This window comes from Macrosteles quadrilineatus, unplaced genomic scaffold, assembly GCF_028750875.1.
Source record: "Macrosteles quadrilineatus isolate MER2022 unplaced genomic scaffold, UCM_ALF_1.0 Scaffold_18__1_contigs__length_3160703, whole genome shotgun sequence".
In the NCBI taxonomy this organism is placed as follows: Eukaryota; Metazoa; Arthropoda; class Insecta; order Hemiptera; family Cicadellidae; genus Macrosteles; species Macrosteles quadrilineatus.
The window spans coordinates 813,669-819,939 of record NW_026542611.1 but is presented as its reverse complement, the minus strand read 5'-3'; positions in this window follow the sequence as shown (position 1 = coordinate 819,939).

Below are 6,271 nucleotides of genomic sequence, written 5' to 3'. Positions count from 1 at the left end.
CCCCCTCCACACTTACATTATTTTGCGAACCAAATTAGTGGAAGGATCGTATGTGAAAGACTTGTCGTGTATGATTAAACAGTATGCAGTAGTATTGGAGGGAAAAGCTTCACTGGCTTCAAACTCCAAACGAATATCGACCGGAGCAGACCTGAGGGATTCGTTCTGCTTCGAGCAATCAATTACAACTACAGGAGCGTGATTTATGAAACTGCTAACGTTCAAAAGTGGTTGTGAAGGAATATTGTAGTATGATTCCTGGAAACGAGTGTACATATCGTACAAGATTGCGTACCGGTTCTTACCGATATTCAGTTTTAAATCATCATAAGGATAATTTATGGAATTAAGATGAAGCTTAAGATTGGATATCTTACAGTGATCAAAACATGCTGCTGACTTCTTGATGTTGTTTTTGCGCCCTTGCTGGAACGCTACCATAACATGCCTAGGTTTTTCCAGTTGAGAAGCAGTCTTTACTGACCATGACTGTTTATCAGACAAAGGTAGGGAGGGATACTCATAGAGTTCCCAGCTTCTAAATTCTACAGGAATGCTTGTACCCCGTTCCAAATGGCGAAGCAAGGCGATCCTTTGTTTGTCACTCAGTGTAACGTATGGGACTCTCCAACACAGTTTTTCAAGTTTAACCTTAACGTCTTCAGGAGTTGTGTCAGTGGCACTGGCAGCAGTCCACAAAACTGCATTCTTATCGCCTGCGGATCTGATCAGAACCAGTTCATGGCGACAGTTGACAATTACTTTTCTGTAATCTTCTGCAAACCCTAAAAGTTTACTCAGTGGTATGCAAAAACTGAAATTTCCTTCGGAATCTACTACATGTGCTTCTAGTGTTGATGACAATCGGTCAACTGTAGATGGCCAGCCTGAATTCCCTAATCCCTTCAACGAAATCTCGTTTAATGAGGCGTAACCTTTAAGTGTAGATGTTATACCAGGATTTTTTACACGATCGATCTCTACACCATTGATTTCATACCGTATTTCATCGAACAAAAAGGCAAAAGCGTTTGTTGTAAATCCAGTGTTTGCAGGCTTAGCGTTGTCTTTAGTAAGAAGCTTCCCCTCGATGTACAAATAGCTCATTGAAGGGAGAACGCACAGATCTTGTTGTTGTATAGGTATTCTAATTTCATCGTTGTTCTCAAGTGTGCTAGAAGCATATGGGAAATGTGTGTGGTATTCTATGTGTGATATTGTATCATCAAATGGAACACTTCCCAAAATGTTTAATATATCCATTACTGAAGTACTTGAAATCCCAAAGAGCGTAAAAACCGTTGATTAGTACGTGTTAACCGCTTGGGTGGTTGACTAACACTGTTTACCTTTGGCCTGCGGGTGTCCAATAAATAGCCTTTGTTCTCTCTCTGCAGATTAGAAGCATACTTTGAAGGTGTGGGTGGGAAATAAACATAACCCATTGTGATGACTATTTCAATCCTGTGACTCTTCTAATATGTAAACAGGTTGTTATACGTTCACCTCTGAAATCCACCAGTCTTTCGTCCTGATCAACAATCTTAAGCGTAATGTTACTAATGACCTTAGTGGTGATCGGCAGGTAAATGACGGAGTTTGGAACTTCAACCAGCTTATATCCGGGAGGTACAGAGGGAAAAAAACTGATATATAGTGTGTGCCTGTCGATTATTTACGTAGGATCCACTCGATATATTGCACTCCAGTCTTATTGTGTTTATTTTAAAGATATCTACTACGTTCTTCGAGTAAATTTCATTCCCTGGCTCTGCAATTTCCTTTTGGAAACCCAAAAGAGATCCTACAGAGTTTGGTTGAGAGAAATCCACCTGTACAGTGCTCTTCATAGAGGTCTGTAAAGTATTATTGTTAGTCCCTAGGCGTATCCAATACTTCTTCTCAGACGACTGTGGTAATAGCTTAAACTTCTCCCTTATAAAGCTCTCAATATCCTGTACCTCATAAGTACCAGTAGGGATTTTAATCACTTTCCCATTGTCAAAATGAAACATATTATTGGTTTCATCAATATTAGGTATCGAGTTGTAAGTCTCAAAGCTGAGAAGACCAATCTCGTACTCACAATTCGGATCCAACTCAACCGGAGGGAAGTAGTCAACAGAGAGGGTAGAACTCCTACCCGAAAGCACAAACGTCAGAGACATGACTGGACGGGAAGGGACTAAAACATCTTATTTATAACAGATATTTATTAGGTTGCAGACAAAAAATATAAACACAAATGTCCACAGTTTTCACTGTTAATGTCTACATCTTGATAAGCAGTCTTGTTGTAGGACACATAATTCCCCTTCAGATATTCGTGAAGTTCCACTGGTGGTGTAAGATCTCCGTAGCTGTCAAAGTACCTTACAAACCCTCCATTCTTCTTGTAGCAGACCCAATGTGTGCCGTGACCAGTGCTGTCATCCAAGTTCACTATTGCAGACTCATTTTTCCACGGGCTTCGTGGTAGCCTATCCCGCATAAATACCCCTCTAAAGTTTGGAATCTTTAATTTCCTTGCCCAATACACTAAGTCAAAATCGTATAAAGCGCGCTTGGGCAAGAAGTTTACAAGTTTTTTGGTTGCTTCTGGTATGGGGCCATGTAAATTCCAAGTCCCTTTTTGTAAGGTCTAAAAAACAAACCCTTTCCATTGCGTAAAGCTATAGCTTCCATAGTTTCGTTATGCCTCTGTAGCTCTCCCAGGCGTTTCTTTGCATCTTTGGCTTCAGTTATTGCTTTGGCCACACCAGCGGCCCCACCTGCTAAACTTCCCAGTGCACTCAAACCTGCGAAAATTGGCAATAACGGCAACACACCTCCTGACTTGGGTAATGCGAGGATGCGTTCTCTACGACGCAAATGGTCAAACGCAGCACGCTTTCCTCTTCGCATGGACTTGATAGCTTGTAGAGCAGACGTGGCGGCCTTTTTCAAACGACGTCTACCTCCATCTTTACTTTCCTTATAAAATTTCAGTCCTGAGCCTTGTACAGCGTCTCTTGCCCGTCGCAATATGTCGGAAAAGGTAAAAGGTTTAGAGGTTAGTTTCTTAGTAGCACTTCTCTTCTTCTTTCTGCAAACGGTCCTTCTACGTTTAGTGGTTGTACCCATTCCAGACTTGGCTTTGCGAGCTCTTCTCCCTCTCTTCACCGTACCCGCACCGAGCTTCAACTTTGCATTCATTGCACTGGCGACGACCCAGGAGGCGAGCTTCTCACCAAACGGTACACCTTTAGAGCTAAAACGTGTCCAAGCTTTGTCAGCAAGAACTCTGTCTGCAGCTTGACGACTAGGAAGATCTTTGTTCTTGCTATAAGCTATGTCGTGTTCTTTACATGCACGATCCAACAAGTTAATTCCTTGATCCCCACGCTCCAGACGCTTCTTCAAATCTGACCCAGGACCACAGTACTGATAGCCGGGCAAGTGAAGTTCGATAGGCAAAGAGTCTATCCCGCGATTAAGTAGTCCTCGACCTCTCGAGATCCTGATCATACTGAGCTAGTGATATATTACTGAACCCTTTTATATCACAGCTGCACTTTGTATGTGACGCTTGTGGTGTAAGGATGAAATTTCAAAAGCAACGTGACACGTTCACTGTGGACAACTCAGTGGACAAACTGATTACCACTGACAGCGAAGTTGAGAAACATGGCAGCCTCCTTCCTCGGTCCATTAGGTCTATTGTGTGTGGACCGTCAAACTGTGGTAAAACCAACTTAATGTTCAGCCTTCTAACTGAGCCGAATGGACTAAAATATGCCAACATATATGTGTTTAGTAAATCACTAATGCAACCAAAGTACAAGCTGTTAGAGCAAATAATTAGTAATCTTCCATATATTGGGTACTTCACATTTAACAATAGTGAAGAGGTACCGGATCCAGGAGAGGCAAAACAGGACTCGATAATGATCTTTGACGATGTGGCTTGTGACAAGCAAGATAACATGAGGGCATACTTTAGTATGGGTAGACATAGAAATGTAGACACATTCTATCTCATACAAACCTACACCCGCTTGCCAAAACATCTAATTAGAGATAATGCAAATCTCATAATTCTGTTTAAACAGGATGAGCTCAACTTACATCATGTCTACAAAGATCACGTAAACACCGATATGACGTTTGAAAAATTTAAAACGCTTTGTAGAGCTTGTTGGCAAAAGCAAAAGTATGGATTTGTAACCATCAATAAGGACTGTGAAATAAACAAAGGTCGTTATAGGTGTGGTATAGACACGTTCATTACTGATATATAAGGTCAACTGCTTGCCTTCACGTGTTATAACAGTATCAGATTGGCCAAGAGAATGGACGTATACACTAGTGTCCCGGCAAGAAAACGCCCTAGGAAGAAGGTTGGTAAAAAATTCAAGCTTAACTTGAAAACCTACCAACGACCACCGAGTAGAGAACAGGCGATCAAACGAGAGCTGCTGAGGTTGACCGATTCTGTTCGAAAGAAGTACAGACAACTAAGGAACAATGCTGAGCATGTAGAACAATTGTTGGAAGCCCAAGCCAAACCGCTTGTAAAACCCCTACAAGAGACTTTGGAAACACGTCTGAATGACTCTTATAGATACATTAAGAAGGAAGAACCGGAAGATGTAAAAAAAGAAAACATTTTAATAGAAAAGATACAAAACGAAAAATGTGAAGCGGATAAGTCAATGGACATGTCTACACAAACACCTACACCTAGTCAAATACAAAAATACCTTAAACGACTTTCCGGCCCCTCATATAAGGACAAAATAGACTCCACATATGGAGTTAAACTCGATGGGAGAGGTAATATGACCATTGGCAGTTTAAGGATAAAGTTTACTAACTCGCATGTAATTGTAAAAGATCGTAGCTACGAGGCTACACCAGGACTCCTGGAACTTCTTTTCATGCAGGTTCCTGACAAAGCTTCTATTACACAACAAGACCTACAGTCTTATAAGGAGATACTGCAAGCTTCCAACGCCCATCGTCAAATGTATTCCACAGAAAAACCTATAAATAGCAACAGAGGTAAAAAGTACTCGACTGTTATTTCAGTGCTGTTTCCACCAAAGTACAGTGTGGCAACATCGGCATCACCCTCTGGGAGTGGAATAACTGTGGAAAACATTGAACCGTATAAAAGCAACGCCAATCTACTGGTAAAACGACTTAAGACCTTAATTCTCTCGAAAGAAGCAGGTCACACAGCTCACAGTGAAGAAATACAATACATAATAGGATTGTTAAAACTAAACGGAATAATAGCTTGACACAATGAGTGACAGATCAACTAAGGAGTCTTTGTCGGCATCCAAGAGAGGAATTGTCAACGAGCTGCATAGACAAGCCAGAAAGAAATTCGTTAGAAGAAAGGTTTTTGTACGTGGTATAGATGATTTGTGGCAAGCCGACCTGATAGAAATGATTCCTTATGCTAGGATAAATGGAGGGAAAAAGTATGTTTTGATGGTGATAGATGTGTTATCAAAATATGCATGGGCAGTGGCGTTAAATAACAAAGCTGGAAAAACGGTTGCATCAGCATTAGAAAGTGTGATTGAAGGAAGCGGTCGGATACCACGCAACATTCAAAGTGATCTTGGCACAGACTTTTACAATAAAGAGGTTAAAGCACTTATGAAAAAACATGGTATCAACCACTATAGTACGTATAGTCCATTAAAGGCCTCAGTCGTTGAAAGGCTCAACAAAACGATAAAGAACTGGATGTATAAAGAATTTAGCGTACAGGGTAACTACAAGTGGCTAGAATTACTTCCTAAATTGATTAAAAAGTACAATTTTAGGGTGCACAGATCGATAGGTATGAAACCAAAAGACGTCACCAAACAAAATGAACAGTTTTTGGTAAAAAAGCTGAATATGTCTAAGGTTAGTAGTGTCGCTAAGTTTAAAGTAAACGACAAAGTGAGGATTTCAAAATATAAAACGTTGTTTGAAAAAGGCTACACTCCAAATTGGAGTACCGAGCTTTTTAAAGTCGTTCGTGTACGTCAGTCATCTCCCCCTGTATACTACTTACAAGACGAAGAAGGAACTGATATAAAGGGTGCATTTTACGAGCCTGAACTTCAAAAAACTAACTATCCTGACACATTTCTTATTGAAAAAGTACTCGGACGTAAAGGAAACAAAATATACGTAAAATGGTTGGGATTTCCATCTCGGTTCAACTCTTGGGTATAGTAAAAACGAGCTATACAAACTAACTAGAACGTCTGACGGGATCAAGATT